Source organism: Macaca mulatta, chromosome 5 (genome assembly GCF_049350105.2).
Source record: "Macaca mulatta isolate MMU2019108-1 chromosome 5, T2T-MMU8v2.0, whole genome shotgun sequence".
NCBI lineage: Eukaryota > Metazoa > Chordata > Mammalia > Primates > Cercopithecidae > Macaca > Macaca mulatta.
Window position 1 is genome coordinate 36772552 of NC_133410.1, and position 26589 is coordinate 36799140.

A 26589-nucleotide genomic window follows, 5' to 3' on the forward strand; every position below is an offset into this window, starting at 1 on the left:
GTTATAACCTCCCTGAGCCCTCCTGCCTGTGTGAACTGATAGCGCCACAGCTGCAGTGACTTCGCCCTGCGTTCTGCCTCATTCCGCCCTCACCTGCTCTTGGTAAATAAACATAGATGTGCAAGACAGTTATACATCTGAAACAAATCTCTTCTGCCACGCGTGTGAAACAATTGAGACAGAAAAAGGACTTTATAACTAGAAAAGATAAAATCCAAAGGGCACTGGGTACCTGCAGATTTACAGAATGACTGTCATCATCATTCTTGGGCCCCTGATGCTAAAAGAGACACACCTTGCCATCTCCACCTGGGAAGAACTTGTGCTGCAAAGAGAGAGAACATGATGAACTTCATAGGAGTTGAGAATTTGGCTCTGATTTCCTGGAGTCTGCCAGGTGGGGTCTTTAGCTGTTTGGAAAAGGAGGGTTTCTGCCTGGGACAGGTTATTGCTGGACGGACTTTCCTGCCACTTTCCCTGGAGGTATGAATTTGATAGCAGTGATGCCTCGTAGATTCGCATTTCCTGGTTTGTGATGGAGGAACTTAATCTCCTGTTTAAGTTTCTAACTGCCGGGTCCCATAGGTCACCTTTACTTCACAACAGAAAAATAGAAAAGAATGGAAAGATAAAATCAAAATCATCTCACACATTAAAATCATGGCCTGTTATAGTCAGCACTGTAGACGCTGAACTTGGAAGCCGCAAAGAGGGTGATTTTACCAAAAATGTTAAGTTCCAAAAATGTTAAACTCTAGAGAAGAATGCTTAATTGGCAGGGGTCGCTGTAGGGGAGATGCACGTCACAATGATAACCTATGCATACCCTAAGAATGACCCCACACAGCAGTCGCACCTGAATGTGTGTTTGGAGTTCCAAGCTAAGGAATCTGGGAGTGGCCAACCCAGAGATTCATTCCTTATCTATGAGAAACATCTGAGCCCCCAACCAATCCTGTGAAAAACAGACCATACATGGGATTAAGGCCCTTTCTTCTCAGTTAAATGAAGGTTAAGTGGAAGCTGTTAAAGGGAGGATGTTGCATGAAAAATGCTATATAAATGACATGCTTCTCATGAGTGACTGTGGTTATCGTGTTCTGCTGCCACTGGTCCCGTGGTTCTCCTATTCAGCCTGCTGCCACTGGTCTGTCCCAATATGTAAGTTCCCCTCTAAACCCTGTGGCAGCCGGGTGCAGTGGCTCACACCTGTAATCCCAGCACTTTGGGAGGCCAAGGTGGGCGAATCACCTGAGGTCAGAAGTTCGAGGCCAGCCTGGCCAACATGGCGAAACCCTGTCTCTAATAAAAATACAAAAATTAGCCAGACGTGGTGGCACACGCCTGTAATCCCAGCTACTTGGGAGACTGAAGCAGGAGAATGACTTGAACCTGGGAGGCAGAGGTTGCATTGAGCTGAGATTGCTCCACTGCACTCCAGCCTGGGTGACAGAGCGAGACTTCATCTCAAAAATAAAAATAGGGCCGGGTGCGGTGGCTCAAACCTGTAATCCCAGCACTTTGGGAGGCCGAGGCAGGTGGATCACGAGGTCAGGAGATCAAGACCATCCTGGCTAACACGGTGAAACCCCGTCTCTACTAAAAAAAAAAAAAAAAAATACAAAAAACTAGCCGGGCAAGGTGGCACATGCTACTCAGGAGGCTGAGGCAGGAGAATGGCGTGAACCCGGGAGGCGGAGCTTGCAGTGAGCTGAGATCCAGCCACTGCACTCCAGCCTGGGCAGCAGAGCGAGACTCCTCCTCAAAAAAATAAATAAATAAAAATAAAAATAAATCCTGTGTTGCATTCCCTGGTTCCAGGTCTCTTCTTCAGCTTCTCGGACCTGCTGCCATCCTCACTGGAATTAATGGGGGTTTGGCATGACAGTCACTCTTGGAATAATTGCAAGAATTTAAAACAATTATTATGAACATTATGTATAGTCGTGGAAAAGGCCAGAGACATGATGCCAAGTGAAAAAAAGTGAACATGTTGTATAATGATCAAAACAGGGTATTTAGCGTTATGTATCACCTCACGCATTTATCATTTCTTTATCATGAGAACATTCAAAAGCCTCTCTTCTATATATTTTATAAGATACTACACCTTACTGTTACTAAATGTGAAAAAAATAAAAGTTAAAAACCACACAAGAAAAAGAAGTGGGACACGAAGTTGTTCGTATTTTGCGTAGAATTTGTGTGCAGATGGACATAAACCCTTGAAAAAATTTGCACACACACACGGTTCAGTTGCTCTGATTATGGTTGACCTTTTTTCCGCTCTTGGTTTCCAAGTTTTGTGTGGTTATATGTATTTGCGCATGCGTGCATAATTACCTATGTTTTAATGTATGTTGTGTATAAATCACATTATGTATATCACATTACGTATATGCAAATATATACAACATGTTTAATGAACAGAGGTCTTTAAGCATTTGGAAAAGACCAGATCTGAGCAGAGCAAGTGCAAAAAGAAAGTTTTTGTAGAATTTGGCATAAACTAAGGACTAAACTTTAACGTTAATCGATAAACGAGTGAATCTTACATTCTCTCCCGCAGATGATTGTGCTTTAGTGAAGTAACTAGGATTTTTCTTTTTTCTGTGGAGATTCTAGATATAAATCACGGTTTTGTTTCCTTGGTTTAAATTACATTCCTCTTTGATCGTTACTTCACACAATGAAAAGATATTTCCTTGTGCAAAGTCGTGGTTAACTTCTCATAACCTCTGACAACAAAGAGCCCCTGTGTAAGGACACAGGAATTCCTCTTGGGATACAGGGAAGGCCCCCAGCTGAATCGTATCCAAGGAAGATGTTGCAAAGCTTGGAAAGCTTGTTCAGAAAAAGGAGCCCAGCTTGAGCTCTTTGCTTTCTATTCAGATATTGGCCCCATGTAGAGGTGGGGGTGGGAGTGGGGGAAACCCATCAAAGAAAAATGGAAAACAAACCTGACTGCGTTTACAGATTACAAGGAAAAGTTAATTCTTGCAACCAGTGTTAGAGCCAACTCAGGCTTATTATATTTAGAATTTAACTCCACTTGGAAAAAAAAAAACTTTTTCCTTTCATGGAAGTTAAAGAAGGTAACACAAATAGCCTGTCCACTCTGGGTGTAACCTCTGAAGTATAAAACACCTGTCTGCAGAGAAGTCCTAGGCTGGCTGAGCCCACCTTGACCGTTCTTCCCCACCAATGAGTCCAGCATGTTCCCACCAGTTATTATCATGAACCGAAATCTCTCAGAGTCAGGCATTTGGCATGGTATTCACGGCCTCTCCCCACCTAACCCCAGCCCATCCTAGTGGATTTATCTCCCAGCATGCTTCCTTTTCCACCACCCACAACCCTTCCCTTCCTCCCATGCTTTAACTCCCCACAACGTTGTTGGGAGGACTTATAGAACAATCTAAAGCACCCACAAGTGGGTCTGGCATGTCCTGGTTTTCAGTAAATGCTGGTGCCCTTTTCCCTTATCTTTCCCTTTGCACAGAAAGTCTTCCTGTTAGAGGTACTTAAGTCTTGGGGCAATGATAGACCCTTTAACAGGGTGGTGATGAGCAGAAATGAGCGGGGAGGAGAGTCTGCTCTCTCTGCCCTCTACCAGCCCCTCTTAGGGGCCCTGCCCTACCAGCCTACTCATCAAATGCTGCATATTAACAATTAGCCACAAGGCCGCGGCCACTTTTGTGCTTCTGACACCAGCTTACCCTGATTCATGCATTGTGTGTACACCTCATGTGAAGGAACAAAGGAACCTCGGAGAGGTTGACAGATTTCCTCAAGGCCACACAGCTTGTAAGTAGTGGAGCCGATTCAAATTCAGGAGTTTCTGGCTCTAGAGCTCACCCCTCTTTTCCATTTGTGCTGAACTCCTATTAACATCAATAGGGAAGGCACCAGGTTCAAGAGGTCGAAAAAGACATCTAGAGCCAGCAAATGAGACATGGGGCTTATTTGGGGCCTACTTACAGGGGAGAGTCCAGTGGGGGCAGGCTGGACAATATAACCACAGTGCCCAGTGGTAGCGGACTAGGCAACTTACAAACTGCATGCACTCTATATGGTATTTTCACTTACCATCCCCTTAATACCCTCCACCTGGCAACCTTTGTTTAACCCAAAACTCAGGCCTCAATCTCCTGTGCAGCACATCTTCCATGGGACAGGCCGGGTCTCAGATGTTTATCAGATAAGAAAGGAATCTCTGAGTTGGTCACTCCTGGATTCCCTAGCTCAGAATACACATTATACAGGGTCATTCTAAGGGCATACTTAAATTATTGCCACCAGGTGCATTTATCCTGCACCACTATGCAAAAGTGCCTTCCCAAAGACCGACTTTTGGTCACCAGCAGCATTTGTCCCCAACACCTGTGGGTGGTCAAACAGTATCAGGAGAAGAAATACCCCTCCTAGTTCATGTAGGATGAAAACTAACATTCTACAAAGTAAAAATTCCATTCCACGTACAGATAAGTTACCTGGATAAATATCAAGCAAGAATCTATATGCTAACAGACCATGGAATGTTATCCTTCAGGAGTTTAATGTTGTACTTGAATATGCTGTAAAAAACACCATTTAAGAACGTGTAAGAAGCACTCTCCAATAGAACTTTCTGTGATGAGGAACATGTTCTGTGTCTATACTGTACAATACAGTAGCCACTAGCCACATGTGGCTTTTGAGCCCTTGAAGTATGGCTCGTTAGTGTAACCAAGGAGCTGAAATTTTAATGTATTTAATTTTAAGTAATTTAAGCAGCCATATGTGGTTAGTGTTTAACATTTTGACTGTGCAGCTCCAGAATATTCGGAAAGATTGATTGTAGGACACCACCCCCACTCCATTTTCATGGTGTTTTGTCTAGAATCTTTATTATATCATTGAATCTAATTGTTTAGGTGCGCCCACCCCGCTAAATTACAAGCTTGATGTCTTATTTATCTGGGCTGTGATCCCTACTAGCATATGATCTGGCCCACAACACTAGATGTTTAATAATTAATGTAAGTTGAATAAATGGATGTGAGCTGGCTCTTTCAGAAGCCAGATTGCTACTGCTTGCTATCATCTAATTCACTCTTTCTCATGACTTTCTCTTACGACTAGACTGGTCCCCAAATCTCCAGGTCAAGCCCAGTCTGCTCACCTGTAAGCACATTTTTCTTTTCTCAAATGAAATCGCTCTTTTAAGTGATTGTTTTGGTATTTGCCTCTTTCTCTCTAAACGCACACTTCTATTACGATTTCTTTGGTAGGGTTTTTTCCAGTAATAGGCATCATCTTCCACAGTGGAAGAAGCTACCACCTCCAGCCCCACCATACATAAGGAATGCCACCATTCTCCACTGAACCCCCCCACCTTTAATTTGGGTTAGAGGAATTTTATAACTATGTAAATACTATTGAAAGCTGAACCAGAGAGTGGATTGCCATTATATTTCCTTTGCTGTACAGCATTTTTCTGGAGGTAGCAAAGGGCTTGTTTCTCATTTACTGAATGTTCTGTATACCTAGCACTGATTCAGCCTCAAATTATTTCCATGTTATATAAGTCTTTCCCTTTGGGACACTTTAGTTATTCCATCCATTTCATCTCTTAAAAGAAGGCCACCAGAGCCTTCTTAGCTTCTCCAATCTGAACAGGCTGTGCTCTCTCTTGTACATACTGGAGGCATTCTGGGATCTCCCATCACCGTCATCCTTGGTAATACTTTTGCCTCTCTTCTGTGTTTAATGCCCTATTTTCTCTATCCCTCATCATTGCCTCCTGGTTTACTCCCTCGCTTGTTTTTTATATCTTCCAGTAGCTTCTCATAGCCTGAGAAAAGATATATGGATGATAAATGTTTTGAGACCTTTCACATCTGAAAATGTCTTTATCCTACCCTCTCACTGAATTGGTAGTTTGGCCAGATTTAGAATTATTTGTGGGTATGTATGTTTAAGAAGTCCAGGATCATGCTGATGCCAAGCTCTTCGTATATCATTGGGTTTGTTTTTGTTTTTTTCCTGGAAGGCTACTGGATCTTCACTTTTATCCTACTTCGGAAATATCTCAGTGATGTATCTTAGTTTTGATTCTTTTTTAAAACATTATATGGGGCAATGGCTGAGTCCTTTCAATCCAGAAACTCATGTCCTTCAATTATGTAAAATTTTCTCAAATTATTTTGAGATAAATTCCTTCCCTTCTTTTATTTGTTCTCTCTTCCTGCAACTCCTATTATTTGGATACTGGACCTCCTGATTGATCTTCTAATTTTTCTTTTATCTTTTTTATTCAATTTTAAATGACTTTATCTATTTTGCTAATTTATGTGAGATTTCTTCACCTTTTTCTTCTAGATTCTCTATTTAAATAGTTGTTTTTGCTGTCTTGTTTTAATTTCAAGGAGCTTCTCTTTGTTCTCTGATTAAAAAAAAAAAAAACATAGCTTTGCGTTTGGGGGAACAAGTAACACGATGAGGATGTTATTGTCAGTGGTTTGGGGTCTGGTTTGGGGGTTGGTTTTTTGTTTGTTGTTTGGGGTTTTCTTTTTTCTATTCTTTGTTTCCTCCAAGTGCTTTTTGTTGGTGGCTTGGTTGTTTTTTGTTTTTCGTTTTTTTGTTTTTGTTTTTTTGAGATGGAGTTTTGCTCTTGTTGCCTAGGCTGGAGTGCGATGGTGCAATCTCAGGGGCGCAACCTCTGCCTCCTGGGTTCAAGTGATTCTCCTGCCTCAGCTTCCGAAGTGGCTGGAATTATAGGCATGTGCCACCACACCTGGCCAATTTTTGTATTTTCAGTAGAGATGGGGTTTCTCCATGTTGGTCTGGCTGGTCTCAAACTCCTGACCTCAGGTGAGCCACCCGCCTCGGCCTCCCAAAGTGCTGGGATTACAGGCATGAGCCACCGCACCTGGCCAGGTTGCTTGGTTTTAATCTCTATCTTTATGGTAGAGACTTTTGTTGGATGTCTGGAGGACAACTAGAGGGCAGCTGCCGGGCATTCTCACAGAACCAAGGAGGGGAGCAGGCTGCAGTCCCCAACATTCCCTGTGCACATGTTCACTTAATCCTTCTGGTTTTGGTATGAAACCCCTGCCCTCCACTGTGTCCTCTGCTGTTGTTTCCAGTCCAGAAACCCCGTTTCACCCTGTCCCCACACTCAACCTGTATTCTTTGGCTGAGATGGAAAGTAGAAACCACTCTAAGGAGTGCAGGAAGCGATTTGGTAACCTGACTTCTTCTTAAAAACCTTCCAAACTATTCTTATTTTAGTCCTTCATAATTCACTCTTACTTTCCTTGGGACTTTAAGGATTCTACCATCTAAATTGGGCTAGTCCTTTGTTTTCCAGAGTGCTGATTTATGAGGTCAGTGACTTCGCTTTCTGTTTTTACCTCCTCTATTGCTCTCCCTTTGGGTTTCTGCCTTTGTTTCAATGGGAGGTAGTCGGACGCATTTGTCCCGTCCACCACCTTTCTGTTGTCATCCCCCCATTCATCGTCATCATCGTTTCAGCTCAGTAGGTTAACTGCTGACTTCAGGATCTCTGAAGCTCTGCATATTGTCCTCCTGCCAACTGTCTCGTTTATGGAACCACCGCTCTTCCATTCTGTCAGCCTCCAAAACTATGGATAATTCTAACAATTCCTTCTTTTGTCATACAAATTCCTTCTTCCATGGAAATCTGGAATTTTTTTCCCTTAAAATATAGTACATATTTACAGAAGTCCTGCTTTGTATTTCTTTTTGAAGAAATAAAGATAATGAGATCTGATCCTTAGATTCAAGGAGCTTCCATTGTAGTGGCAGGGAGAAAAACTGAAAACTAATAGGTAATGAGGAGGAGGATGGGGATGATGACAATAACAGTGATGAATCAAGAAACAGCCAACACTGTTGAAATTACTTTGTACCAACTACTGTGCTCCATACCTTACTGTGTTCTTTCACTTAATCCTAACTACTGTCTGAAAAAGGTACTATTATCATTGTCATTTTATGCATAAGAGCTAGTGAGGCTACGTAACTCTTGTATAATACTATGTGTAATAAACATATAAACCAATGAGCTAAGAGAAACCAGAGGCGGTAGAAATTAATTCAAAAATCCAAGAAATCTTGTAAAAAATAACTTTCAAATTTGCTCCTTCCTCTGGATTCCCTTTGATGCCACCACATGCCAGGCTCTTTTCATCTCATCATTAAATTCAAAGGGTAAACTCTTAGCAAGTCTTTCTGTGCCCAACCCTTTTCATTTTCTCTGCTTACTACTGGTAGGTCATGCTTTCTAATATATTGCTTTCATCCTGTCATTCGCCACTTCAGAACATAATTTGTTTGCCAATCACATCATATTTGGTCTTCTGGACCTACTTTCAAGGGCCCCAATAACCTGGCCACATATGCCATATCCATCTTGTAACAACAGAGTCTCGCTCTGTTGCTCAGCTGGAGTGCAGTGGCACGATCTCCGCTCACTCCAAGCTCCACCTCCTGGGTTCACACCATTCTCCTGCCTCAGCCTCCCAAGTAGCTAGGACTACAGGCGCCCACCACCACACCCGGCTAATCTTTTGTCTTTTTAGTAGAGATGGGGTTTCACTGTATTAGCCGGGATGGTCTCGATCTCCTGACCTTGTGATCCACCTGCCTCGGCCTCCCAAATTGCTGGGATTACAGGCGTGAGCCACAGCACCCAGCCTCTGCCTAATTCATTTCTACCCATCTCTCATGGCCTCATTTTTCTATAAAGCCTTTCCTGGCAGCTTTGTTGCAGTGGGATTCCTTCTTCTCCCAAACTCCCACAATGCTTAGTGCTGATTGACTGTACCAGGCGTCAGGTCTTCCCCATGTACAAGCCAGTGTCATGCCAGTGCTAGCTAGCCCATCAAATGAGTTATTTATACTTGTTTCTATGTATGGAAACACATATTTTCCAGGCACCAGCAATATACCAAAAAATATTTATTTTTGAAAAGATTTATTATTTCAAAAAATCATTCTGGGAAAAATTAGAACTTCTTTGATGCATCTTATTTCATGGCTATTGTTATTTCAACACCTGATCTTTATAGTTCTTGGAGCTCATAAAATTCTTACTTTATCCCTGGATATTGTTAGTTTCATCTTAGAAGGACTTCTTTGTATAACTGTGCACAAAGTAGATACTTGTTCAATATAGGGTATTGTTTGTGAAATTTTTGCATAATATATTGCTGAAATAAATATAGAATTAAATGCCACATTTCATTAAATATTAGATGCCATCAACTGTAACATGTACCATTATCTTATATAACATAAAGATAGAAAATGCTGCCAATGTAACCATGATATGCCAATGACTGTGAGGTACATTCCAATTCCAGATATGTTAAAAGGTAAATGAATACATGTACATCTTAGAATCATTAAAATATGAGCATTGTTGTGTTATAATATTATACATTGGTATTAGGCATCTTTAAATTGCCAATGATATTTTTAAGTCAAATTTTTAAAAAACATGCAAGGTACCACCTATATGCAAGTCACTGTGCCAGGAGACACAATGTGCAGATAAACATTGATGAAACCATGGCCTTCTCTCCTGAGGGTTTATAGTCTGATAGAGGGAACATTGTAGAAATGAATTACATACTATAATCCAAGGCGGAAAGTGATCAGAGCTGTCCACCTTGGTAGAGTGATATAGTTTGGTTGTGTCCCCACCCAAATCTCATCTTGAATTGTAGTTATCATAATCCCCACGTGTTGTGGGAGGGACCCAGTGGGAGGTAATTGAATCATAGGAGTGGGTTTTTCCCATGGTATTCTCATGATGGCAAATAAATCTCATGAGATCTGATGTTTTTGTAAAGGGCAATTCCCCTGCACACACTGCCCTGCCTCCTGACATGTAAGATGTGCCTTTGCTTCTGCTTCACCATCCGCCATGATTGTGAGGCCTCCCCAGCCATGTGGAACGGTGAGTCCATTAAACCACCTTTTCTTTATAAATTACCCAGTCTCAGAATTTATTGATAGCAGTATGAAAATGGACTAATACAAAGAGTTTAAAGATCCTTTAGAAATATTTATTTATTTATTTATTTATTTATTTATTTATTTAGAGATGGAGTCTCACTGTCACCCAAGCTGGAGTGCAGTGATGCAGTCTTAGCTCACTGCAAACTCCGCCTCCCAGTTCAAGTGATTCTCCTCCTCAGTCTCCCAAGTAGCTGGGACTACAAGCATGTGCCACCACGCCCAGCTAATTTTTGTACTTTTAGTAGAGACAAGGTTTCACCATGTTGCTCAGGCTGGTCTCGAACTTCTGACCTCAGGTGATCCACCCACCTCGGCCAAAGTGCTGGGATTACAGGCATGAGCCACCATGCCAGGCCTAGAAATATTTTAAATAGAGTAATTATGTTTACTTTGGAATTTTTTTAAGTCTTCCTGGAGAAAGTAGTGTGTGAAATGAGTTTTGAAGGATAAATAGAATTTTGCAAAGTATTGATTGATAAGGAGGTATGTCAACTGGGGGAAATAATATGTGCAAACACACAGAAGCATTGGCATTAAAGAATAATGAAAAGTCTAGTTTGGCTGGAAATGGAAAGTAGCTAGAGGAGTTACCCAGATACACTAGGAAGGCCATGGATGTCGTATTGTAGAAGGTCTTGAATGCATAGCTGAGGATATTTAAGATTTGGTAGGAAATACAGAACCACTTAAGGTTTTTTAACAATGCAGTGGTTTAATGAGAGCTTTCCATTGCATAGCTGGCTCCATCTCATGTTTTAGATTCCAGTTTAAATGCTACCCTCTCAATGGGTCCAACCCTCACTCTAAGTAGATTCTCACCTGTAACTCCAAATTGCCACATCCAGTTGGTATCCTAGGAAGCACTTACCACTGGTTTTGATCTGTCTACCAACCACCTAGTCAGCTGCATGGTAAGGTGTTCTATTCCCCTTTTGTACTCTCAGTGCTTAGCACTCCACATGGTACACCTTAGGCACTCAGTAACAGCTCACTAAATGTGAAGACATCTGAGAGTAGCTTCTAACAGACAGCTGGGTACTTTGTTCAAAACAAAAACAAGAATTATGTGATGTTTTCAATTCATAGAGGACACTCTGAGACAGGAGGCCAGGAAACAAGTCCTGACTCCTCCCCACCGATTCCTTGCATGGCCCTGGGTATGTCACTAAGATTCATGCCCTCTGGTTTCTTTATCTTTCCAAAAATGGTTGTGGAGGAACTGACTGCTAAGGTCTTCTCTTCAGAAATGCTGCATCACCCACATGGAAAATATGGGTCTGGTGCTTAGGAGACAACGGGTGTGGCTCGAGAGGTAGATTTTGGATTTGTTCTACAGGGAATACAGTATAATCAAAGTCAAGATAAAGATCCAGTTTTTAAAATGGTCTCGATTCTCTGCACAGCATTTGATGTTGTTGGGCTGGTAGCTGTTCTCTTCAGCTGAGGCACTGTAGAGCCTTGTACCTCAAACCTTTTCTACTGCTGCTTGTCTGTTTCTTTCACCGAGAACCCTTCAGCCCATAGATGTAGATGTTCAAATCCTGTGGTTCTGCCTTCTTCCCTCTTCACATCTCACTCCCTGGAGTGACTCCTAATACTCCATGGAAATTCTTGTTCCCCCTGAGTCTCCTCCTTAAACATCAAGCAATCCAGAATATTTACTGTTCCCATCAGGCTGTCATTCTGTAGGACACACCACCTGGCATCCCACCCTATTCTTTCCACGTTTCATTAAATTTTCTAACAGTCTTTCACTACAGTTTTTGTTACCTAAAGCCTGCAGTTTCCTGTACATAGCATAGGGCTTGTCACACAGTAGGAGTTCAAAATTCTTTGTTGACTAAATGATACTCCATTCTTTCTGCCTCATCTCTGTCACATTCCCCTTGCCTAAAAGACCCTCCCGACACACCTGGTCACTATTAGTTTTTCTTTTTTCTTTTCTCTTTTTTTATGTTTTTGTTTTGAGACAGAGTTTTACTCTTGTTGCCCAGGCTAGAGTGCAGTGGCGCCATCTCGGCTCACTGCTACCTCTGTCCCCGGGGTTCAAGCATTCTCCTGCCTCAGCCTCCTCTGTAGCCGGGATTATAGGCGTCCGCCACCATGCCAGGTTAATTTGTTGTATTTTTAGTAGAGACGGGGTTTTACCATTTTGGCCAGGCTGGTCTCGAACTCCTGACCTCAGGCGATCCGCCTGCCTCAGCCCCTCTATGTGCTGGGATTATAGGTGTGAGCCACCACACCCAGCCCCTTTATTAGTTTTTCATCCGATATGATTCCTGTCTGTTTCAGTGCCTGGCTCAGGTGCTGTCAGCTTCTTGAAACCGCCCAGTTACACTCTCTTCCCTATCTGAGTGGCCTCAGGATTTTGTTGATGTCCTTTTGATGGCATTGTTTGTACCCTGAATGATATTGTAGTTGGTTGTAAGCTCTTCTCACCTCCTTGCTCTCCCCTGCTACAGGGTTATCTCCCTGCAGGCATGAACTTGCCTTTCTCCTGTCTTCCTTATCAAGTAATATTTAAATTGAATTCTGAGTGCTATGATAAAAAATAAGAATAATAGAATAATTGTGTGACATTTGAGCAATGTATTAGCTCTTAAGGAGTTATTGAACAATTTTAAAAAATAATAACCAAGTGAAAAGATTTCGCTAACAAGAATATAAAATTAAATCACTGAAAGGATGTAAAACCATTCCAATATCATAAGACAGAGCTCGTTATCTCGATATATAGTCTACTTGGGAGTGGAATAAGAGCATTTCTTGAAAATGATGTGTCCATATGTAGTAAATTATTCTAATAATCACAGAGAATTGGATAAAAATCTGAACACTTGTTTTACTTTCTTAAGTTCTATACATCATAAACAAAGATGTTTTCTAAATCGTGTATTTTATTGAAATACCACACATTTATTCGTTAAACTTTGCTTGTTTTTGTTGTTGTTTTGTTTTTTGTGGGATTTTTCACTTAGTCAAAACTTTGTCCATCAGAGAAGAGGCACATTGTCATGTAATGTTTATCAACAGTATTAACAACTAGAATGTTTTAGTTCATTCAGACTGCTTTAAGAAAATACCAGAAAGTGGGTGGTTTATAAACAACAGAAATTTCTCAGAGTTGGGGAAGCTGGAAAGTTCAAGATCAAGGTGCCAGCCGATTTGGCATCTGGTGAGGACCTTCTTCATAGACAACCATCTTTCGCTATAACTTCATAAGGCAGAAAGGGCAAGGCAGCTCTCTGGGATCTCTTTTATAATGGCACTAATATTATCCCCAGAGGGCGGCGCCTCCTAATACCATCACACTGGGGATTGATTTCAACATATGAATTTGCAGGGACACAGACATTCAGTCCATAGTAGGTGGCTTTCGGTTATTGGACAACTCCAACATTTCTAGTGTGTGATCAACAGTTTATATGATGTTCCATTTAAATCTCACTGTAATATTATTTTACATACTGAAATTGTGGTTAACTGTGAGTTGATTGCTGAGTGTCAGGAGCTGGGCTGCAAACCCCAGCCTGATAAATGTGAAACCCCTTGCCTTCCTGGGCAAACTGTTCCAAGCCAGGAACTCCTTCCCCACATTACTGCCCAGTGCCCTTTAGGAAACGCTTCCTTCAGTCACACTCACAATACTATCTGGCTGTAAAAAGGAGGCAACCCACAGATCTCAATGTTCAACTTTTTTGTTGTTGTAGGAAGAGAAGTTAAACTTCGAGAGAAACCTAACAGACAATCTCCACACAGGTAAGCTATTTTATTTTATCTTTCCATGCTTTGGTGGGAAAATCTATTCTCTTCCCTTTCCTTTAAATTCTCTATCATTTGGTCTTCTGCTACAGTTTTTAATACCTAAAACCTTAAAGCCAGTAGACAGAGCAGTCCCCATAGTCTCTTTCTTTCTGGCCCACTCAGGTTCGAGTAGAATTGCTGTTTCCTTTTTATGTTTGTTTTTCAGAGATGCAATTCTAAAACGAGTATGATAATGCATGGTTCAACAAAGTCTCTACACTGAAAGATTTCCAGTTAATCTATCCCCCCATCTCCAGGCAGTTTCAAGCTTCTCCAGTTAATGTCCATGCCTCAGAACAGTGGCTCTCAGCATGTGCTCCCAGGACCTATGGCATCAGCCTCACCTGGGAACTTGCTAGAAATTCAGTTTCTCAAGCCCCATCTCAGACCCACTAAATCAGAGGCTCCGGGATAATGACTGGCCCTCAAGATGATTCCAGTATACTCTCCTGTTTAGGACCCAGGTACTGTGAATACAGACCTTCCTTCTCTTTATTTCTCTCTGAGTCTCCCTCCCAAGCCCTTGACCATTTCCATCTTTAGCCGAACTTGTAATATAATCTTCTATATATTTCACTCCAGTGGAACCAGCCTGGTCCCCTCACTCTGTGTCTCCTGAAAGTGGTACATGGATTATTCTTGTTCCCCTTTGCAAATTCTAGATGGTCAAGCGGCCTCCGATCTGCAAACCTTATCTTCCTTTGAGGTTCATGCCATTGGCCTATTCTGTCCTTTTCCCTACTTGTTGCCATCATCTGGGGACTTCCCAGCTGCTCCAGATCATTCAATACCATAGGCCCAAAGCCCTTCTGACTTTCTGCACTCTAGTCATCCTCACTTCCACTACATTTCACTTTCCATGGCCACATCCTGGACCATGTCCTTCATTGTAGACACTAATGTACCAATGCCACCATCTCTTATGGCTCCAAATTCCTCATGCTTAAGGATGCCAGGTCACCGGTCTTGCTTTTGTTCCCCCAACCTCATTAGGATCCTCACACACAGGACTCTTTCTTCTTCCTTAGCTAACCTCTTGGCCACACAGCCCTACCCATTTAGTGCAGGCTCCAGGTCCATTGCTTCAACCATGCTTGCCAGCACTCTCGAGACCCAAATCCCGTTGCCTTATACCTCAACCTGGGACGAGGGTAGTAACCCACATTCTATGGGCCTTTACCTGGATTGCTTGGCACTGCTGGGAGAGGGAAAGAATGCCAGAACTACATGCACTGGCATCACTCAGATTTTTGGTGGCCAGCTGAGGCCAACCCTCAGCACTGCTCAGCTGCCTTTCAGTGGTTGCTCTTCCCTTCCACCACACACCATTCCAAACCTTGTCACTTTGAGCTTTCACATCTAGTCCTTCCAGCAGACACCTTGCCCTCTACATCAAGAAACTCACAGCTTACAGTCCTCCAGCTTCCCACCCTGCATCTAGAAATGTCTCCACTTAAAATCACCCTTGCCTCTTTCCCTCTAGGCTCCAAGGGAAAAGTGTATATCTCTACATCTTTCTAAGTTGTATTTCTTCACTGGTGATCTTGACTTGATCCTAGTTTTTCCCCCATTCTTTCTACTATTCTCAATCTCTTTCAACTATCTTTTTCCTCCTTGGCTTAGAAAATGTATTTACCTTTCACCTGCTACAAAACCGTCCTATAATCCTATATCCTTGTCCACTGTGACTGTTCCCTTCATCTTTTCCATCCCAGCCAAGCTCCATAAGAATTCTGTCTCCTCCTTTTCATATGCCCCATGCATTCCTCAACCTGCTGCACCCCAGCATGCACCTCCACCGTTCTACAACCTTCCTGCATTTCCCACTAACACCCTCCTTGATATGAAATTCAGGTGCACTGTTCCATCCTTTCCTTATCTCTGAGGCATCTGACACTGTTTGATGGAAGACTCTCTCCTCTCCTGCTTCTTGATAATAAAGACTGATTGCCCCCTCCCTCTCTGAGCATTTTTCCCAATCCTCCTCATATGCTCATCCTCCTCTGCCTGAGAGCAAACAAGCAGAGTTAAGACTTGCAGGCGACTTGCTGGCTCCGCCCTCATGAGTTGAATAGTTGAGAAGGCAGGAAAGACGTCAAAAAATGAATGAAATAAAACTGTAAGTTGCGCTAGGAATGTAAAGTGAAAGGTGACATGAGGTGGAATAACAGGGTTTTAAACTGGCTGGTTTAGATGGGGTGGGGTGAGAAGGCAAAGGAAATAGTCTATGACAAGGTCCTTGAGATCAGGAACAAAACATCAACTTTAAAGACTTGAAAGAAGGCCAATGTGGCCAGGGACAGAAAGGGGGAACAATGCACCAGAAAGCTGTGTATGTGATAGAAAAGACTTCATCTATTATTGTATAAGTTTCTTATTAATTTTAAGTGAGTTACTGCAGTCGATAATCATAATTCACTGGAGTTATGTTCTCTAAAGTCACTTCAAACAAGGAGTTAGTGAACACTGCACCATTGCTCTCAAGGGAAATATGGGGTTAGGTTCCTACAAGCCTCTGGTCACAATATTTTCATCAACCGATCAATATATAACCTTGTTTTATGTGTGTTTCAGTTGTTAAAGCACTTTATTTGCATATGTATTGTTAATTCATTAACATTGAACTCAGGGCTAACAGCACTATGACTCATTTCTGAACAAAGCTTGTCTAACACACACGTTTTCTCTGTAAGACATATCACAGTGTTCTTGCACCTAGGACCACTAGACAACACATCAGCACTATGCCTGGGGCCATTTTTAACAGTGACATCACCAACAAAAAACACAAAATGCAAACAATGGGGCCATGAGAAGACACCCATTTACAGTATGGCACAGTGCCATCTTATTTGAGCTCAGCTAGAAACATAAGCGTCTAATGACTCAAAATATTTTGCCATTCTGCACATACCCAGGAACAGCCACATAAGCACCATGAGTATTGAAATTAATGTTAGTAAGTCAGTGAATTCACTAATATAGACTCCACAAATAATGAGAACCAAGTGTATATGTAAAGCGTATCGATGAACACCAGGTACGTAAGTAGGACTATGTACATTTGATATTTTAATCATCTTCATTATTGCATGCTACTAAATATCCTAACAGCATGAGATACCTCTGAACAATTTTAGGCAGGGGAAGTGATAATGATCCAGATTCATGGCCTAAAAAGATCATGACTCCTTTGTGGCAAATATATTAGCCAGAGATACTAGCAGGTATAGGTGATAGTAAGGTGATGTTGCAGTTAGTAATCCAGGTATGAAAGAGATGATGCTGTTGGAGAACAAGGCAGTGGGAGTGCACATTTTTCTCCTGGAATGTGCTCTGGAATCTACCAGAACCACTATCTGCCCATCTCTGTCCACAAGCCTTTTCTAATCTTCCTACGGTTACTCTGGAGCTCCTTGTCCTAGATAGCATATTATATGACATATTTGAATCTAGTACTTATGGCACTGTATTAGTCATCCATCTATATACCTGTCTCCTTTCCTGGACAGTAAACTCTTTCTACATCCCTGGAATCAAGTTCGGTGCTTGATACATAATAGGTGCTCAGGAAATACCTGTTGCCTGAATAGTTGGTGAGTCATTTAACAAACAGCAGAGATCTTCTACCTCTCAGTGTCTTAGCAATTAGCAGAGTGTCTTATCCCTGGTAGGGGGTGTTTAAGGCCTCTAAACCGTGCTCAGTCTTTCCAAGTGCAAAACCTATTTTTACTCTACTTTAAAGGAACATTGGGTTCCAACTCTGCACACGTAGGTTCATCTACAAGTAGGGGACAAATTGTGCGTTTTTTCTTGTCTTCCGACCAGTTCTTGCTTCCAGTCTTGAGTCCGGAAGCACATTCATAAAATAAAATAGTTGGGTGGGATGACTTCTAAGATTCTTTCAAATCAGGGCCCTATCAGGGTAGTCTGCTAAGGCTACCATAACAAAGTACTCTAGACTGGGTGGCTTAAACAAAAGAACTTTATTTTCTCAGAGTCCCGGAGGCCAGGAGGTCCAAGATCAAGGTGTTGGCAAATTCGATTCCTGGGAGAGTTCTTTCCGGCTTGCAGATGCTGCCTGCCCACTGTGTCCTCACACAGCCTCTCCTCAGTGTGCTCTGGACTCACCAGCACCGTTCACTTGCACTCACAAGCCTTTGCTAATCTTCCTGAGGTTGCTCAGGAGGAAGTGCTCTCTCTCCTCTTCTCATAAGGCCACCAATCCTCTTAGGTTAGGACCCCACCCTGATGACCTCATTTAACCTTAATTACCTCCGGAAAGCCCTATCTCTTATTACACTCACAATGAGTTAGGGTTTCAACATGTGAATTTAGGGGAAGACACAATTCAGTCCACAGTGGATACTGTAAGATTCTGGGAATTGCCCTGAAATAGTTTATTCCAAGCAGGTGGCTCTGAGCTGTGCTTCCTTTTAAATCTATTTGCAGCCTTATGAGACTATGTTATATAAACTCCTCTCCACATGGCCACCTCCAAAACTTCCTCAGCATTTTTGGAACTTAACTTTGTCCAAATGCTTCAAGTTTCTTCCAGACGTCTGCCATCTCCCTGATATGGCTACTTAGCAAAATCAGAGACATTCCCTGTGATGGAGACACACCTCAGTTCCCACGTGATTCCAGGGAAGATTTGGTCAAAACATTGCCCATTTCTACACAGTGTCTAAAAGGAACTAGCACCCAATGGTTAAAGAATATTCTCAGCCAGGGACGGTGGCTCACCTCTGTAATCCCAGCGCTTTGGGAGGCCAGGACGGGTGGATCACCTAAGATCAGGAGGTCAAGACCAGCCTGGCCAACATAGTGAAACCCTATCTCTACTAAAAATACCAAAACTTAGCCGGGCGTGGTGGTAGCCGCCTGTAATCCCAGCTATTCAGGAGGCTGAGGCAGGAGAATCACTTGGACCTGGGAGGTGGAGGTTGCAGTGAGCCGAGATCGCAACACTGCACTACAGCCTGGGTGACAAGAGTGAGACCCTGTCTCAAAGAAAAAAAAAGAAAGGAAAAAAGTCAATATTCTCACAGACGATTGCCATGAACATACAAGCAGCCAACATTTCCTAAGAACCTGCTGTTTGCCAGACATACATCGCCAGGCCTGTCACATGTTTAAGTCATGTGATCCTCATAGGACCCTGACTAGTACTTCTGGTAATGCAGCCATAAAAATGAAAGTGTCCATGCACTGATGCCAGGGGTGTCTGACTTTTTTCTTTTTTTCTTTTTTTTTTTATTTAGACAGAGTCTCGCTGTTATCACCCAGGCTGCAATGCAGTGGCACGATCTTGGCTCACTGCAACCTCCGCCTCCTGGATTCAAGTGATTCTCCTGCCTCAGCCTCCCAAGTAGCTGTGATTACAGGTGTCTGCCACCATGCCCAGCTAATTTTTGTATTTTTAGTGGAGACAGGGTTTCACCAGGTCGGCCAGGCTGGACTCGAACTCTTGACCTCGGGTGATCTACCCGCTTCGGCCTCCCGAAGTGCTGGGATTATAGGTGTGAGCCACTGCGCCCAGCCCAGTGTCTGACATTTTTAAGCAGATCCCTTAGTAATGTTTGATGCTGAGCTTGTTAGAAACACAGGCTGTCAGGCCCCACTCAGAGCCAGGTGGATTCCTCACAACCCAGTGCCCTGTGCTCCTATCGGTCTACAGGATTCCACCCCGTACATACACACACACACACACACACACACACACACACACACACACACACACACACACGCTAGTCTTTATTCATTAATGAACTACATCTTGTCTACTCCAAACAGGAGCCTACTTCCAGGAATTTACAGTCCAGAGAATAGGGACGTAGCTTCTCAAACTTTTTCCTTAAACTGTCCCCACGAGGGTGTAGGAGGATCTGGGAGGCTGGGGAGTGTGGAGAGGATGACCACAAGCTACTGGCAGAACTTGACATCTCTGTGTGCCTTCTGTTTCATTCTAGTCATTCACGCAAATGTTACCTTTTCACCCATGATATTCCGAGTTAATTTTAGATAACAAACAATGGGCTTCTCCCCACAAAACCTTCGCATGGGGCCGTATTTATTTTGTGGCTTACCTTTCCCTCCCAGCTCATGACCATGTACCCTCATGTAGAAGGGGGTGCTCTGAGATTGGCTTATACCACGGGCAGCCCCTGGATCTGGGAGAAGGGCAAGGTCAGCCACGGAGGAGGAGCAGCACCAGATCTAACCTGGGGGAAGGAACTGGACCCCCTGGGCTCCATGGACACCTTCCTCCCCCAGGCTTTTTCACAGAGTTACTGTCCAAATGTACAGTGGGCAGAGACCAACCCAGACGGAGTTGTGATGTGCAGTCGTTGTGTGAAGAGGCCTCTGTAGAATTTCGGGAGCCTTTTGACCCCACCATTGCTTGGCCAGACCAGAATAAACCCCATGTCCAGCCAGTGCTAGAGAAAGCCCTGGCCTCATCAGGCTTAAAGGTGACAGTAACTGTGATGGTTAATATTGAGTGTCAACTTGATGGGATTGAAGGATGCAAAATATTGTTCCTGGGTGTGTGTGTGTGAAGGTGTTGCCAAAGGAGATTAACATTGGAGTCAGTGGACTGGGGAAGGCAGACCCACCCTCAATCTGGGTGGGCACCAGCTAATCAGCTGACCGCGAATATAAAGCACGGAGAAAAACGTGAAAAGGCGAGACTAGCCTAGCCTCCCAGCCTACGTCTCTCTCCTGTGCTGGATGCTTCCTGCCCTTGAACATCAGACTCCAAGTTCTTCAGTTTTGGGACTTGGACTGGCTCTCCCTGTTTCTCAGTTTGCAGATGGGCTATTGTGGGACCTTGTGATCATGTGAGTTCATACTTAATAAACTCCCCTTTACATATATATCTATCCTATTAGTTCTGTCCCTCTGGAGAACCCTGACTAATACCGTAACCATCTAAAACACCACATCACCTACTCTGTAACCTTGCCGCATAGCAAAGTACCCATGCTACTTGGGCCATAATTCTTGTTTCTTTTTTTGTTCTTTTTTTGTTTCGTTTTTTGCTTTTTGAGACATAGTCTTACTCTATCACCCAGGCTGGAGTGCAGTGGCCCAATCTTGGCTCACTGCCACCTCCAACTCCTGGGTTCAAGCAATTCTCTCGCCTCAGCTTCCTGAGTAGCTGGGATTACAGGCGCACACCACCACACGTGACTAATTTTTGTATTTTCAGAAGAGACAAGGTTTCACCATGTTGGCTAGGCTGGACTCGAACTCCCGATCTCAAGTGACCAACCCACCTTGGCCTCCCAAAATGCTGGGATTATAGTCATGAGCCACCATGCCGGCCCATAATTCTTGTGAGGCTTTTTGTTATTATTATTATTTTTGAGACAGAGCCTTGCTCTGTTGGCCAGGCTGGAGTGCAATGGCACAATCTTGGCTCACTGCAACCTCCGCCTCCCGAGTTCAAGCAATTCTCCTGCCTCAGCCTCCCAAGTAGTTGGGACTACAGGTGCACCACCACACCCAGCTAATATGTGCATTTTTAGTAGAGATAGGGTTCCACCATGTTGGCCAGGCTGCTCTAGAACTCATGACCTCAAGTGATCCGCCAGCCTTGGCCTTCCAAAATGCTGGGATTACAGTTGTGAGCCACGGCGCCTGGTCCTGAGACCTTTCTTGTACCAAGTCCTTCTCTTGAGATGAGTAAAATAACCGCTATATCCTGCCATCTGCTGGTGAATTGATGCAACTGCACCTATAAAATTCAGCCCAAATCTAGAGAATCCAGTTCTCTCTTGCAAAAGCTACTGGAGCACAAACTGCTTCTTGCGTAATCCAGCGGACTCAAAAAAATAAAATAAATGAAAAACTTACTAGAATGGATGCTAGAAATATTATAGTAATAAAAACAACAACAACTTTAATAATACCTTCACTATCCTACTTTCAACTTTTACAACCTTGGGCAAGCAAGGTATATAACCTCCCATTTAGTTATCTGTGAAATACTGGTTCCCACCTTAAAGTGTTGTTTTAAAGTTGAAATGAGTTAATACATGAAAGATGAAAGTCCCCAAAACAGTCCTTGGCACATAGTAAACCCTCGGTGGTTAACTGATTTTTGTGATTAAGTACTGGCTGTATGCCAGACATTATAGCAAGCACTATGCATCCTTATTTCATTTAATGTTCAGAACAATCCTCATAAACTGTAACTATCATCATTCGCATTTTGCAGATTAGGCCACTGAAACTCACAGAGGGGAAGAAACTTGCCTAGAAGTCACAAAGCTAGTGAGCGATGGAAGTGGAATTGTTGACTACTCTGATCCTAAGTCACTCGCTTAACCACTCTGCTGAACTCCTGGTGTGGTGTGATCAGTCTTCCTGAATGTTCATCTAAATGCCATCTGGCTTCACCAGGATTGATCGATCTCTCTCTCTGTCTCTGTCTCTCTCTCACACACACACACACGCACGCACACACACACGACTATATGCTCTCCCAAGGAGCACCTGGGTGCCATTGTATCCCCAGAACCTAGCACAGTGCCTGGTTCACACTAAGACCCAGTGGAGCCATTGTGAAGTCAGTGATGCTGCACACAGCTGTGAGCATTTGTCACACACCGATCTTAAGGATAGTAGGCTAATTATTAGAGAGGGGAAAAAATTAGTATCAGATCCTGAACAGAGGAAAGGGCCACATGAAATGTTTTTCAATCCATGAAAATGACTGTGATATGCTATTGTAAAGACCACAGGAGGGAAAAAAGGAGTGATATTATCACTATGTTGTAATAACAACAACAAAAAACCACGTTGAATGTGTTTCCACATTCAACATGGATATCAAAGATCCTGTGAATCCAGCAGCAAAATAGTCCCGGGACCAGGCCCTGGCCTGTTCCTCAGCATTCCTACAGTGGAAGCACCTCTCAGGTGCAAGAGCTGGCGAGGCCAGCCTTGGTAAAGGCCAGAGAGGCAGCCCTTCTAGTGTGATTACAGAGGGTTCAGGGCCACCTGTCACTGAGATACACCAATTTCAACCCAGACATTCCACCCTCAGAGGCTGATTTCTTTGGCTGCTGGAAACTTATTTTTTTACGTAGTTTTCTTTAAAATGCAGGCACATACACCAGGAGGCCCAGGGTTGCTGCCAGTGCTCTGAGAACCACCGTGCCTTCCTGCCTGGCAGCGCGCACCTCTCCCAGCCCATTCCCAGTGGAGAAGGAGGTCACGTCCTCTACCATCAGGAGTCTCCCTGGTCTGAGACCCTTGTCCCTCTCAGGGACTTTGCTGTTACACACATTCTGTCCCCGTCTCCCAGTTCCTCCTGGCAGAGGCTGAAGAGGCATTTCCCAAAGAGCTGCAGAGCTGAGGGAATAAGACAGAGAACTTGGCCTTTTATCATTCAGTCGAGATCATGGCCTGGGGTGAGTGTGGACATAGGACCCAGAGGGCTGTATTGCAAAGAGATAGTTCACAAACCGCTGGGTGTGGCACCCCACGTGCAGTACGGATGTATCCAAGCCTGCCTTCAGCATAATTCTCAGGATTCCATACAATAACAAGGAAATCAAGTCAATGAGTGGAAGTTCCCCTACTTTCCCACTTTATCGTTTAGATTGTTAGATTTGAAAGAGCGCTTTGATCCACAAACTCGTTTTGCAGATAAAGAAACTGAGGACTCAAGAGATTGCAGCCTGGGCAACATGACAAAGTCCCATCTCTACAAAAAATAAATTTAAAAAAAATAGCCAGATGTGGTGGTGTGCGCCTATAGTTGCAGCTACTCAGGAGGCTGAGGTGGGAGGATTGCTTGAGCCTGGGAGGCAGAGGTTGCAGTGAGCCGAGATGATGCCACTGCGCTCCAGTCGGTGATAGAGTGAGACCCTGTCTCAAAAAAAAAAAAAAAAGTGGGGGGGTGGTGAGATTAAACAACTTCACCATGTCCATGCCATTGGTGATGGCATTATGGCTAGGAGGTGAATTTCTTTTTTTTTTTTTTTTTTTTTTTGAGATAGAGTTTTGCTTTTGTTGCCCAGGCTGGAGTGCAATGGCATGATCTTGGCTCACTGCAACCTCCGCCTCCAGGGTTCAAGCAGTTCTCCTGCCTCAGCCTTCCGAATCACTGGGATTCGGCGCCCGCCACCACACCCAGCTAATTTTTTGTATTTTTAATACAGATGGGATTCCACCATGTTAGCCAGGGTGGTCTTGAACTCCTGACCTCAGGTGATCTGCCTGCCTCAGCCTCCCAAAGTGGTGGGATTACAGGCGTGAGCCACCACGCCTGGCCCCAAGGAGGTGGATTTCTTACACCTGGGCACAGACTTTGCCTGGCTAAGTTCACCCAAATCCCATAGGGCATAATTAGTTTGGGGAGTGAAACTCCAGTGATGATTAGGACTCTTATTTTGATAGTAGATTTTTCAGAAGTATTCCACAAAACATGAGATCCGTTGGTTGTTAATAAGTTTGTTATGAGAAAAAAAGTTCTGTAGCCCAATAATGTGGGGAAATAATCAGGTTAAACAGAGTGAAACAGTTGCTTCTCATAACCATGAATTTTTTCATCTTTAACTTCTGTTGTTCCCAAACCTATTTTGACCAGGAAGCCCTTTCTAGGGAGAAAACCTATGAGCACTTCCCTGCACACAAATCTCCCGTCAAACCCAGCTCTAGGCCGTACTAACACATCTATCCTAGCACACTGGCTATTGAGAATGCATGAAATGGACTATTTGATGGTGCTGATAACAAAAGTCTGCATATAATCTTTCAAGTTCTCCAAAATAGCAGAAGCTTAGCCTCTGTAGGAGAAAAGTAAACACATCAGAAAAATGTGTTCCGTGAGTTTTCAAAGCCTGCCCACAAAAGTAGGAAATGGTTATGCCAAAAAAAAAAAAGATTGAGCTGTCAAAGAGTTTATCTTCTAGTCCTTTTTCAACTATAGGTTCAGCACTGTCTGTAATGTTGGGCTAGCAGTCTCTGGTTTCTTCTATAAAGGCAGCATAGCTCCTGGTAGTTATTTTTATTCATCCCTCTTGGGTCAGGACCTCAGTCCCTAGTAGCGGCTCACTAAATATTTGTCTGCTTCGCCTGCTGGCCAGGTTATGTGAAATCTCAAGCTATGTTTTCTAAACATTAGCAAATTGTTGGAAATTTACATGTTCCATTCTATTGTATCTCCCTTCCAAATACTCCAACTTCTATAAACGCAAACCACCTTCCAGCAGCCACTTTAAAAGTTTGTTGGACAGAACTCTTGGAGCAGGATGTCCTTGACCCTTGGAATTGCAGGATAGAGGTTTTGCTGTTTCCCAAACTGGGAAGGGGGAACCACAGTCGCTCCGATCTCTCTGAGCTCCTGCCTCTGGCTTGTAGTTTGGACCACTGGGTAGTAGGAGATTTGATTGTGGAAAAGGGTATGACCCTCTATTAGAATAATTTATAATATCTCATACCCATCATGCCTTCATTCCCACCTGTCATTCACCAGCTGTTCCTTCATTTGAATAATAAGAATGAAGTGCGCCATGCAAGCTGGATGCTGGTTGGATTAAGCATTGCCCGTGAGGAGCTCATGTGTAGTAGGGAAGGCAGACAGCCAACAAGCACCAAAGCTCTGGAGTATGAGTCCCCCTCTTAGATGCAGCAACAGCCTGCGGACAGGAACCATACCCTTTATTTGCCTCTAGAGTTCTCGTCCTGGGACTGTATGTGGTCTTCAGTACATATACAGGATGATGTGTAGGTTGGTAGACTTTTGATGAGCTGCCTTCCAAGATCTCTGTCCATGGTCTAATTTATAGAGACTATTATCCTTTTTTTTTTTTTGGAGATGGAGTCTCACTCTGTCACCCAGACTAGAGTGCAGTGGCATGATCTTGGCTCACTGCAACCTGCACCTCCTGGGTTCAAACGATTATCCTGCCTCACCCTCCCGAGTAGCTGGGATTACAGGTGCCTGCCACCATGCCCAGATAATTTTTGTATTTTTATTTTTATTTTTATTTTTTGAGACAGAGTCTCGCTCTGTCGCCCAGGCTAGAGTGCAGTGGCACTATCTCAGCTCACTGCAAGCTCCACCTCCCGGTTCACACCATTCTCCTGCCTCAGCCTCAGTAGCTGGGACTACAGGCGCCCGCCACCACACCTGGCTAATTTTTTGTATTTTTAGTAGAGATGGGGTTTCACCGTGTTAGCCAGGATGGTCTCGATCTCCTGACCTCATGATTTGCCCGCCTTGGCCTCCCAATTTTTGCATTTTTAGTAGAAACAGGGTTTCACCACGTTGGCCAGACTGGTCTCGAACTCCTGACCTCAGGTGATCCTCCCACCTCGGCCTCCCAAAGTGCTGGGATTACCGGTGTGAGCCGCCACACATGGCCGTATAGGGAATCTTTTCATCCTTTCACAAACGCTAAGAAGTAGCATTATCCCCAACAATGATTTCCTGGAGGTGTTAGGTCCCAGCCCAGGTTGTGACAAGCAGAGTTTAAGAACTGACCTTGGATTCACACTTTTGTTTTTAACTTCACACCTTTTTAAAACATTTTATTTTGACATTATTTCAGACTAACAGAAAAGTTGCAAGAAAAGTGCAAAGAATCCCCATAAATCCTCTACCCAGAGTCCCTAAACATGAACATCTACTACATTTGCTTTGTTGTTCTGTCTTTATACACACGCAATGATTTTTTCTGAATCATTTTAAGAATTTAGAACAGAAGTGTTTTCGATTTTGGATTTTTTCTTATT

At 43.4% G+C, this 26589-nt stretch overlaps 1 protein-coding gene across 11 annotated transcripts in view; it reads left to right on the forward strand.

Annotated features, from left to right (window-relative positions):
- C5H4orf19 (chromosome 5 C4orf19 homolog) overlaps nucleotides 1-26589 on the forward strand; it is a 135387-nt gene that overhangs the window by 90113 nt on the left and 18685 nt on the right. For 2 of the 11 annotated variants that reach the window (XM_028847983.2, XM_078001516.1), the window contains exon 2: nucleotides 13743-13791. The exons of 1 other annotated variant lie outside the window; for it this stretch is intronic. The gene's annotated coding sequence lies outside the window, so the exon portion shown is untranslated. 11 annotated transcript variants of the gene reach the window in all.